Source organism: Schistocerca serialis, chromosome 5 (genome assembly GCF_023864345.2).
Source record: "Schistocerca serialis cubense isolate TAMUIC-IGC-003099 chromosome 5, iqSchSeri2.2, whole genome shotgun sequence".
NCBI lineage: Eukaryota > Metazoa > Arthropoda > Insecta > Orthoptera > Acrididae > Schistocerca > Schistocerca serialis.
Genome location: NC_064642.1, coordinates 524,698,544 through 524,711,780, shown reverse-complemented (window position 1 = coordinate 524,711,780; position 13,237 = coordinate 524,698,544).

The window sequence follows — 13,237 nt, the reverse complement described above, 5'->3', positions numbered from 1 at the left end:
GAGGTAATATGATTATTTTTTTCAATAATGTTACTTCAATGAATTTACATTGTAACCTGAACATGATAAAGCTATGACTATCGTTTTTGAAACTCTCTCTCACTCATTGTGTTATATTCTGTTCTACTGCGGTGTATGGAAGTTGGATGCTTGTATTTCATGTTCTGTTTACTCAAGGCAGCTACAAAAACCAAATACTTTAGCACCTTTCCCAATTTTATGTACCTGATATACTTAAGCCGTCTTACAGTGACTGACATATCATAACGGACTCCATAAAGTGATCAAGTAGTACTGTTTCACCGGATTACTGGACAAGTGGAGCAAAAAAGAAAAGATATGTCTGCACGATAAAACGTTATAGTCTTTTCGGATAAATCAGCCACTAGACTCCAACACATGGATCGTGAAATCACTCAACCTAAATCTGACAGTAAAAGTTTCTCGAGGGTGCGGTAGTACTAGGTACTGACTTTGGCTCTTCTAATATCATATGAAGAAATTACGCGTACATTATCGACATTAAGGATAAACAGGAAGGGGAGAGAGATTGGGTTTACTGCTCAGTCGACATCGAGGCCATTAGAAACGGAGCACAACCTCAAATGGTTCAAATGGCTCTGGGCACTATGGGACGTAACTTCTGAGGTCATCACTCCCCTAGAACTTAAAACTACTTAAACCTAACTAACCTAAGGACATCACACACATCCATACCCGAAGCGACCGTAGCGGTCGCGCGGCTCCAGACTGTAGCACAACCAGGGATGGTGTCAAGGATAGGGAAGGAAATGGAAAGTGTCCTTTCAAAGGAACATTCCGGCATTCACCTGGATCGATTTAGGAAAACCACGGAAAAGCTAATTCTGGATGGCCGGCCGCGGGTTTGAACTTCCTCCCAAATGGGAGTCTAATGCGCTACCCACTGCGCCACCTCGATCGCTAGTAAGAACAATCAGTCTTGGAAAGTAATATTGAACACAGTGTCGGCTATTCGTTTGACAATCCACACGAGAAACAAGTATCTTGAACCTCCTCTCACCGAAAAGAAGTGCCAGCTGTTGCAGGGATAATGGTCGCCAAAGACAAAACAATTATCAAGATAGATGGTGAATGTTTTTTTTTTTGTTGAACAAATAGATGATCACCACTACCATACTTCAAAGATGAAATGGGTACAAATAATTCAAACAATTATGTTTAAAGCTCAAAGACATCATCAATCGCAGTCCAGAAAAATACGTACCAAGTAAAGTAATACACGATGTGATAAGGTATAGGATTGGTAAGCAGGGAACATCGGCTGCTGACCCCATTTGAGGACACAAAAATTTATTTTTAACCACATTATGTAAAACAGAGCACTGGTGACAACACAATGGTTAATTGGTATTTGCAAATAGTAGTGATATACACCGATTATTCAATTGTACAAAAGTAATGAGAATAATTCAAAAAATCTGAAAAAACAGCCCTATGGCCCCATCTTTAAATTAATAAAGAAATTTCTTTACACAAATATAACTTTAACATAGCTACTGAGCCCACTAGTCAATTATCAGGCCTTGTGAATATGAAAATAACAATTTTTAAAAGCTATTAGGATTCAGAAAAATACTCAAATAGCAAGAACTCATAAATACGTGAATTAACGGTTGTGGAAAACATTCCGCAAAATGATGTTACCATAGCCTGAAAGATTTACACAGCAATCAGCACATTCTCGACGATTGACGTTCACATCAGCCTCGCGTCTGAATTCTGTGCTCGAGAACTCAAGTGACAACAACAGGCAGTTTGGCCTGCGCATACCAATAACGGCTTCTAGAACACCCAGATCCAGTATTAATGCACAGTTCACTAAAATACTAAAACCAACTGCCAAGCATTGGGGAGCACCCCAATGACGTGAAATTTCACTTTATAAACTTATAAACCACAACTAGTTCAAGGTGAAAATGACCAGACAATCCTCACACAACCTTAAATACCAAAGAACCCTCTGACGGAGCAAAATTATTACTATTATAGTTGCCAACCAAAAGGAAGTGGACAATTCCAATTTAAACTGGCGGCTGAAGTTTTATACAGGGAATAAACTTCGATTCATGAAACTGACCATTTAACATATTAACAACAATAATAAAAAAAGGTATCGCCGAATATCGGCCACACTTGTAATGCAACAGAATCAGGCCACAGGGCAGTTACATGGACCTGCAATACCAATTGTCACCGACCAACGTCCAAGTGGTTTAAGGAATGACTAGCGAAAATCAAAGCGGCTACACGTAGCAATGACACCCAAAAGTTCCACCACAAAATGGCTCAAGATTTAATGTTGGTCTCGGAGCTCGCCGATAACGTGCACACCAGGGTAAACTCCCTCGCACTCCTCAGGATTCGAGATAGACACGACTTTTAAACAGAGCCTATGTTGACCGGTGACTGCTTCCGCACTCCAGTTCCGCTGGCCACCAGACCCGGCCGCCGGAATGTCAACATCGTGCGCCCTCGCAGTACACCAAGCGCCGAGTGACTACTCGCGATGCTTCGCGCGCTGTCTTCCCCCCAGTCACTGCCCTAACCGAGTCTCCGTCACTCTCCTGACCGAGTCTCCTCACTGCCTCACCAGCGGCGGCCGTCCTAAATAGAGAGCGCTGGCCAACCAGGACGCCGCAAAGCACGTAACCTCGACAGAGAAACTATCCTGCCAAGAGCATCGCAGGAAGAAACGGCTCATGATGGTAAAAACCCACCTTGGTCTCATGGTACCACTCGGAGGCCATTGGGAAATAGAGACTACTACACCTTCGTCACAATATAAATTCAGGGAAACTGTTAAGAGTGTGATTGATGTCCTTAGGTTAGTTAGGTCTAGTTAGTTCTAAGTTCTAGGCGACTGATGACCTCAGAAGATAAGTCGCATAGTGCTCAGAGCCATTTGAACCATTTGTTAGAGGAAACTTAATGGCCATTTCTACAACATAAGCAATCCTAAGAATTTCCACCGTCAAATACCGTTGGAATGAAAACATCACAAAGGCCGTCGAAGAAATGCAAAGACCTACGAAAACCTCCTGTTAATTATAACATCTCAAACTGGAGAGGAGTTTAAGCAAAAGCGGAACGATCCAAACAGGCGTCTAAGCAAGCGTATCAAGAGTCGTAGGATCATTTTATAACTAAAATACAACAGGATATGGATGAGATGCAAGCTTTTACCTATAAATTAATGAAATCCTTAAATAGAGCGGATAAAATACTGCAGCACCAAATACAATCATCGAGCATCACTGCAAATAATTTTATAAAAAAAGGAGATTCGGAATTGAATTATACACAGATCAAATTTGTCTAAGGAACAAGGAAAATATTGGAAATATAAAGAGAACTGCCCAAGTTACAAAACTGAATGGAAGCGAATGCAAAAGTGCTAGTTATCTGTCATTCTGCTAGGGTACCATAGTAACAAATGTACTTTTTTATTGATGGGATATCCCATCTCACCTGGCCAATAAAAGGATGTGACGAGCTCAACGCAACCCAATAGGAGGTGCTACCACTCACTGATGCCTAAAAAGTGCTGTCAAGAACTTCACAATTTTACGAGTTTCTTTACAAATGTCGTGCTGAATTATTTGTTTTGAAAAAACGGTAGAAAATAGTTACAAAATTATGTAACGAAATAACTGAATTTTGCTACAAAGTTGTGTAATGATATGTGCAAATGATTAGATACGTATATAATTATAGTACCAAATTAACCTCTTATGACTTTCTATTATGAGGAAAAAACTTGTCCTTACACGGTTTTGAAGTGTATGTGTAGTACTGTGGATTCAATCGCAACAGAACATCTGCAAGAAGTTTTGAAACGCACGAAAAACAGGAAATCAAGTGGACCAGTAATATAATTGTAAATTATTACATTTATACTGATCAGCCAAAACATAATAGCCACCCATCTAATAGCCGGTGCGTCCACCTTTGGAACGGATAATAGCGACGACGCGTGGTAGCATGGAAGCATTGACGCTTTGGTAGATCTTTGGAGAGAGATGGCACCACATCTGAACACACAAGACGCCTAAATCCCGTCAATTCCGGGGAGGGGGCGATAAGCTCTGACGCCACGTTCAATCACATACCAGATGTGCTCGACTGGGTTCAGATCTGGCGAGTCAGGGAGCAAGATCTTCAATCGGAGATCGCCACTGTGTTCTTGGAACCACTCGATCACCCTCCTGGCCTTGCGACATGGCGCATTACCTTTTTGAAAAATGCCACTGCCGTCGGGAAGCATGACCGCCGCAGAGGGGTGTACGTGGTCTGCAACCAATGTAAGATATTTTTGGCCGTCATGACGCCTTGCACGAGCTCCACTGGACACATGGATGCCCACTTAAATATCCCCCAGATTATCATGTAGCCACCGTCAGCTTTTCTCAGTTCCGCAGTACAGGCGTCAAGGAGCTGTTCCCCTGGATCCCACGCCCCGGTTCCCGGGTTCGATTCCCGGCGGGGTCAGGGATTTTCTCTGCCTCGTGATGGCTGGGTGTTGTGTGCTGTCCTTAGGTTAGTTAGGTTTAAGTAGTTCTAAGTTCTAGGGGACTTATGACCACAGCAGTTGAGTCCCATAGTGCTCAGAGCCATTTGAACCATTTTTTGTTCCCTTGGAAGACGACGAATTCGCTCCCTCCCGTCGGCATGATAAAGAAGGAATCGGGTATATTGATAATTTTTACTTATGGACCGTCTGACAGCAACTAAATAAAACACAATTTTAGTGTTATGCGCGTTTCGCCTTTATTTTCTGCAAGGCATCATCAGTGGCAGGTTGCGTGGACAGTTTCTTACATATTACGCTCCTGTTGCATTTTTGGTGTTGTTCTTCTTCTTATGAATGCCAGTTTGCGGTTTTTTTCCCACATACCACGCGCATGGCACTAAAATTGTGTTTTATTCAGTTGCTGTCAGACGGTCCATAAGTAAAAATTATCAATATACCGTATTATTACGCGCAACTGAGGAAGACAGGACCAAAAATGTTGAAGGTATCGGGATTTATCAGACCATGCAACGGCCTGCCCTACCAGTGCGCCAGCGTTTAGTGTCGATGGTCACGTGCCCATTTCAGTCGTAGTTGACGATGTCGTGGTATTAACGTCGACTCGAGCATGGGTCGTCGGCTACGGAGGCCCATTTTTAGGAGCCTCAAGGACCCAACAAAGCCTGTAGCTATACTCTAAACTCGTTTAATGTGTAATAAATATTTTTGTTAAGAACAGAAGACAAGAAACAAATCTAGATACACAGGTTAATAGAAAGATTTTTTTTAATATGGTTATTATTCTTATGCATAGAGATGATGTAACAATTTCGGAAGAAAGTGAAGATGAGTTACAAATGTGTCTGTGTGTGTGTGTGTGTGTGTGTATGTGTGTGTGTGTGTGTGAAATCTTATGGGACTTAACTGCTAAGGTCATCAGTCCCTAAGCTTACACACTACTTAACCTAAATTATCCTAAGGACAAGCATACACACCCATGCCCGAGGGAGGACTCGAACCTCCGCCAGTACCAGCCGCACAGTCCATGACGGCAGCGCCATAGACCGCTCGGCTAATCCCGCGCGGCTGAGTTACAAAAAGCAGTATATAAATTATATGGTTAAGAAAAAGAGAATATAATCGTTGTATGACAAGAAAGAGAACTAAAATCATGGTTCATCATGGGAAATACCCCACCCATTCAATTGCAATAATAAATAATACTTCACTTGATCAGAACTGCAGTTTTAATTTTTTTAGCATGTGACATGACCTATGACAAGGACGAGGATGTAGAAAGTAAGCTTAGCAAATATCAATCAGAATGCATATTGATAAACAAAAACATTTCGAAACAAAGTATGGAAGGAAACAGAATTAAAATTTTGTGAAAGCATGACAACACCTTTATTGCTATATGGAACTGACAAGACAAGTGTGGGTAGGCTCATGCTCCGAGGGTTCTGTACAAACGTAATTACACTGAAGCGCCAAGGAAACTGGTAAAGGCATGCTTTTTCAAATAAAGAGATATGTAAACAGGCAGAATACGGCGCTGCGGTCAGCATGGCTATATAAAACAGGGGTGTAGCGAAGTTATTACATCGGTTACTGCTACCACAATAGCAGGTTATTAAAATTTAAGTGAGTTTCGACGTGATGTTATAGTCGACGCACGAGCGATGGGTGACAGCATCCTCGAAATAGCGATGAAGTGGCGATTTTCCCGTCTACCATTTCACGAATGTACGTGAAGATCAGGAATCCGGTAAAACATCATACCTCCGACGTTGCTGCGGCCGGAAAAGAATCCTGCAAGAATGGGACCAACGACGACTGAAGAGAATCGTTCAACGTAACAAAAGTGCAACCCTTCCGCAAATTGCTACTGATTTCAATACTGGGCCTTCAACAACTGTCAACGTGCGAATTGTTCAACGAAACATCATCGATATGGGCTTTCGGAGCCGAAGGTCCACTCGTGTACGATTGATGACTGCACGACATATAGTTTTACGCCTCTCCTGGGCCCATCAAACCTACACTGGACTGTTGATGACTGCAAACATGAAGCCATGGACCCTGCATGTCAGCAGGGGACTCTTCAAGCTGGTGCAGGCTCTGTAATGGTGTGAGGCGTGTGCAGTTAGAGTGATATGGGACCACTTATGCGTCTGTATACGACTCTGGCAGATGACACGTACGTCAGGATCCTGTCTGATCATTTTCATAGATTCATCGCCGTTGTGCATTCCGACGGACTTGGGCAATTCCAACAGGACAATGCGACACCTTACATGTCCACAACTGCCACAGAGTGGCTCTAGGGACACTCAAGTGAGTTTAAACACTTCCTCTGGCCACTGAACTCTCCACAAATGAACATTATTGGGAATATCTGGGATGCCTTGCTACGTGCTGTTCAGAAGAGATCTTCAGCCCCTAGTAATCTTATGGATTTATGAGCAGCACTGCAGGATTCGTGGTGTTAATTCCTTCCAGCACTACTTCAGACACTAGTCGAGTCCATGTCACGTCGTGTTGTGGCATTTCTGCGTACTCGCGGGATCCCTACGCGATATTAGGCAGGTGCACCGGTTTTTTTGGCTCTTCAGCGTATGTATGTAGATAGTTTATCCATCACATGAATCGAGACTTCTGGCGATTTTTGCTTGTTATCATATCGATATTGGTATGATATCGGTTCGAGAATGTTGTGATTTTAAGAATGCTGTAATTTTAAGCTTCAAGTTCAAATTTTTGTGTAACTTTGCAACTGTTATTGTAATTTTTCGTTTATTTTACAAATTTTGGAGTTACGTTAACTTGCTGTGCTAACTGGCAGTGACAGCTGTTTAGCGTTGTCTGCTCTCATTGCTTTTGTTATTAGTGGTAAAATGTGACCGAGGTCCCAGAGAAGAAAAAGTACAGCCAGCCATGGGTTATTGTTCTTACGTAGATGTCGATTTGTTTTGTGCAATGTTTCAACCGATATTTTATGGGATGTCAGAGCTTCATCCCAAATAATGGAGGTGGTAACCTGCATGAATTACCTATGTTAATTTGGTTTCAAATATTACAGATGCTGTACTTGTTGCAGGCGCAGACTGTCTCGGAATGTTTGTATGCAGAATGAGCAGAATAAGCAGTTCGCTGAGGACCCACATGCTAGCGCTGGTGTGGCAGAGTGGTCGGGAGGTCTTACGCCTATCACTGCTATATGGCAAAGGTGTCGTTTTCACAGCGGAAGGAGACATCAGTTCATTGTAGCTCATCCAATTATCGTGAAATATTTGTAAATTATATACACAAACCTACCTCGCGAATGACTCTATTACTGAAAACCAAGTCAAAATCCTTACAATAGTTCCTGAGTATTTTTAATGGCAATAGCAAAATACGTCCTTTTCTATGGTATAACTACAAATTAACGATTTTCAGAGTTTTTTCCTGTACTGGTACTGTGAAGGCTTGCTTCTTACCAAATTACATGATACTAGGAAAACGGGAAGTAGCTCATAGATTTCGATGAGTGAGTTCCCGAATATAAAAAATGGCCATTTTTGACTCCATTGACTTAGAAGCTTGAATTTTTTACACTGCCAAGGAACCGTAGATCTTCGTATTTGATATAAATTTCAACGTCATGCCTCTATCTTTCCCTGAGAAAAAGTGGACCTGACAATCGAAAACACGCACACACGCACACGCACAGAGAGAGAGAGAGAGAGAGAGAGAGAGAGAGACGGGCGGACAACAAAGTAATCCAATATTCCTTCAGTTTGAACCGAATAAACGACAGAATGAGAAAACCCCCAAAAGAAACGTGGTAGAAGTAAGTTTCGAGCAGTAGATAGTAGATTCCTCATTGAAGTTAGAGGTTTTACCAGGGAAGAATATTTTAAGATGTGAGACTTAGGAATCAATTAGATATTTATAATATCAATGAAAAGATTGCATCACGTGAATTGCGAGACTTATAAAGTGTCAATAAAATATTATATAAGCAGTTACGCCATTTTACATACTGCGTACAAATGGTCCAAGCATTGCAGCGGATCGACCGTCCTCAGCTGGTTCGATGCTGGCTGCCATAGATGTTGACAATGTCTACCCGAAAAAGTGCCTGTTTTCAGATGAAGCAAAATTCCACATTTCTGGAATTTTGAATCGCCATAACATTAGGATTTTAGGTTCCTAAAACCCAAAGAACGCACTAGAACAGATCCGTGGAAGCTCAAAGCATAATATTTGGTGTAGTCTAGTGCACAGTAGGTTGATAAGCCAATTTTTCTTTGTAGAGGAAACAATATTGGGCAATGTTTGCAGGTATATACTCAGACGCTCCTACCAGAGAGCGAAGAGTAGGATCTGTCCATCATCTTCCAGCATGATGGAGCAACCTCGTTGTGAGCGTACAGGATGTGTTGAATGTCACGTTTCCTGAGAGAGGGATGATTCGTGGTGGTCGTATCACATATCGCTCGCGCTCTCCCTACGTCACGCCATTTGACTACTTTCTGTGTGGTTCAGTTAAGGATCTCGTGTACCCGACTCCATTCCAGCCAATAACATTGTTACCCTTCGTTGACAAGTAAATGAACCGATCAGAGCTGTTGATGCGACAACACTTGAATATACATGGATAGAACTCTAATAACGTTGATGTACGAGCGATGTGTGGGGCATATATTGATATTGTGACATAACGGAAAAAGCCTTGACAACTGATAAACATTTTACAACAAACCATGACGCTCTATCTCTAATAGTTTCCAAGTTACTATTTTTTAAATGATAGCTTGACTTTATGGATACGCTTTAATATGTAGTAGAGTTTCTTACCGTTCCATATGCGTATGAAGCATAGGGAGACCGTAAAATTATTAAAAAGGAATCCACAGTCTTGCCTGCACAGCCACTTATTAGAAATATGAGCGGTTTCGGTATCCAGTGGTATGCCATCTTCAGATAAAGCACTATCAGACTGACGGTAATGACACTTGGAACAGCTCTGCAGTTTTGCGACTAGTGTCAACACAGCTGCGCCCAGCGTAATTATCCTCAACCAGATGGCACATTATCTGAGGATGGTATACTTCTAATATCTTTAGCAAATGACTGTGCGACCAAGATTGCTAGGGGTGGATGACAACCCAAAATCGATAGGCACATGATAAGAACACTGTTCTGACGACTGTTAAAATCAGATATTTTTATCTGTAACCGTAATTCCTCCTTCCTGAACATGAGACGTTGTTCTCCCGAAACTGAATACACTGTATTTTATACCCTCATCATGGAGAAAAATTTTGGCTAGTGGCAAATAATCGATCCTCGGTCTTCCATGTAGCTGTCAGTTAAACTGATTGCTCAGCTACAAAACTCGACTTACTATTTGTTTCATCTGAAATTATAGTAACAAGAGCTACTTTTGAACTTGCAGCATCTGATGTTGTAGAAAGTCTCGTGAACTAGTAAACCAAACTCAGCATTTTCAGTAAAGATGATCTGTTTCTTGTAACATTATTGGAAATAAAATGGGTAAGGACCATATTGACATAAAGATTCGTCTGAAACAGTTTGACTAAAGGGAATTGGACAAGAGGATGCCACGAATATATTACTGTAGGGAAGTGTGTTGTACCTGGAAACATTTGAGGCTTTCTCCTCTAGCCAGCTCTATAACAGAAGTTTCATATTATTTCTTACTCAGTTTTTAAATAATGGAAATCGCTTTTTGTGTGCTGCAGTCTTTGTTTCTAATTATGAAAACTGTTTCAGAAAATTAAGATTTTCCCCATTGCGAAACTATGTTTCAAGGTACAACATGGTCATGTACCTAGGAACACGGTATTGAAATTTAAACGCGTTATAATGGAGAAAATCTTACCAGTACTGCATTTAGTCGTCTACATTTTACATTATTATTCTACTATTACATTATTATTCCACTACGTACCAATAATAATCAGTAAGTGAAATCAAGTAAAGCAGACGTATTATGAAAAACCAGTTACAAGTTAAAATCATTTTAAAACAGAAGCTGTTCGCAACCAACAAAAATTTTTAAGACAGGTAAAATTTTTAAAATATTAACAGACAGTTTCTTTGCCACACACACACACACACACACACATATATATATATATATATATATATATATATATATATATATATATAGGTGGCAAATGTGGCAGCACACAGTAAGTCAGTTTATTGATCAACAACACTAATGACACAATACTACTGACTACAACGTGATTCTTTTTTATTTCTGTATTTCTTCTCGTTTTAGTGCGTCTTATGTTGAACACAAAGCGATATAACCGGAAAAGAGCTTCCTGTACGATTATGATACCAATATTTATAGTTTCTTTCTACGGTAATTTTACTTATAATGCACTGACTGTGAGTGGAGTGTCATGCAGAATTTCTGATCTCCAGAGGCATAACATTATTAAATGCACACCTGGAAATATTAATTAAGTTGAAAGCAGAGTTTAATATCTGTCCTCAGTCAGTCACAGTTTTTAATAATATGGTTCTGCGGTTTGCGCTAGAGGAAACATGAAGTGGCTCGTTGGATGAAAGCGAAACAAAGACAAATGGCGGCTGAAAGGAATCGCCGCAGATGGGATCCCAGGGTGAGAAAGAGTGAGCCGCCCCAGCCTGCCGAAGACAGATTTCACGTCGGAGGACTCTGCTCAAAGAGTCACTGGTTCAATGCCGAACGGCCAGATCACAATGGGGACGCAGTGAAAGGCGACCACACGACAAAGGAAACGCCCGTGATGAGAACGGGTATGAAAGGTGCCTCTCGATGCGTTGAAAGCTGGCTCTGTGCGTAATCGTTGCCCTGAAGAGCAACAATGCACCACAAGTGCACATTTTTGGAAAAACTTTTATACTCCTCTAATTACTATAGGTACTCCCGCCATTCCACGATATAGTTCTCAGAAAATCCACAGCTTTTAATTAAAGTAGCTTTTTCTTTGCAGCATAAACTTTCACAAGGACGACGTAAGATTGTGCAATATCTTCAAAATGTTCAGATAAAATGATATACCCTGTAAGGAAAGGTGGGTGATAAACAAAACGTACTTTTAACCAAGAAAAAACAATAAGAACAGGAGCCAAAGAACCAAGTTCTTAGCTTAAAATGTTTTATGAGGTCTCCCTCTCTCATACAGTTCAATTTTTACGTCGAAGAAATAATGACGTAAGTAAAAGATTCAAGATTGAAATTAAAATTCAGAGCCAACGTATATCAATGAGCGGATTCGCTGATAACATTGCTGTCCTCGCCGATAGCGAGGAAGAATTACAGAACATACAGAAGGGAATGAATAGTCTACTGATCATAGTAGACGGACTGAGAATAAACCGAAGAAGGAAGAAAGTAATGAGGAGTAGCTGAAATCAGATTACTGAGAAACTTACTATGAATCCTGGGGACTGCGAAGTTGCCAAATTGATGGGATTGTACTACCTTAGAGGCAAAATAACGTATGACGGTCGAAGCGGGGAGTACACAGAAAGTGAACTAGCCCAGGCAAAGACGGCATTCCTGAGGACAATAAATGTATTTGTATCAAACATTGGCCTTAATTTGAGGAAGAAATTTCTAAGCATACACGTTTGGAGCGCAGCATTTTTATGGTATTGAATCATGGACTATGGGATAACCGAAAACGGAGACAACCGAAATGTTTCAGTCATAGTGCTATAAATGGGTGCTGAAAATTAGATGAACTACACTAAAACGCCAAAGAAACTGGTATAGGCATGCGTATTCAAATACAGGGATACGTAAAAATGCAGAATACGTCGCTACGACCGGCAAAGCCTCTACAAGACAACAGAGGCTCTGTAAAGGTGTGGGGCGTTGCAGCCGACACGTCTCTGACAGGTAACACGTACGTAGCCATCCTGTCCCACCACCTGCATCCATTCATGTCTATTGGGCATTCCGACGGACTTTGACGATTCCAGCAGGAGAATGCGACACACAACACGTCAAGAACTGCTACAGAGTGGCTCTTCTGAGTTTTAACATTCCTGTTGGCCATCAAACTCCCCAGACATGAACATTATCTAGGAAGCCTTGCACCGTGCTGTTCGGAAGAGATCTCAACCATCTCGTACTCTTACGGATTTATTGACAACCCTGCAGAATTCATGGCGTCATTTCCCACCAGCACTACTCCAGACATTAGTCGAGGGCGTGCTATGTCGTTTTGCCGCACTTCTCCGTGCTCGTGGGGGTCCGACAGGGTTTTAGGCAGGTGTACCAGTTTCTTTGACTCTTCAGTGTATTAACAAATGAAAAGACGACCACAGAAACGGGAAGGAATGAAATTTGTGGAAAACACTGGGAGGAAGACGGGGTGAGATGATAGGACCTGTGTTAATGCATCAGGCAGAAACCTCCATGATACTACAAGGAGCTGTAGAGAGTAAAAACTGTAGAGGTTAAAAACCGTTGTGGAAGACAGCGATGGGAATACATCCTGGAAATAACTGAAGATGTTGGTTCTAAGTGCTGAGATGAAAATGAAAAGTATGTTGAAGTCAGCGACTCTATTACAGAATTTATAAAGTAATTTTTCTACTTCAGTCACTTTCTACTAATATTTTTTAGCACAACGTGTTTCGAGAGCGTGCTGTCATCATCAGGTGCTT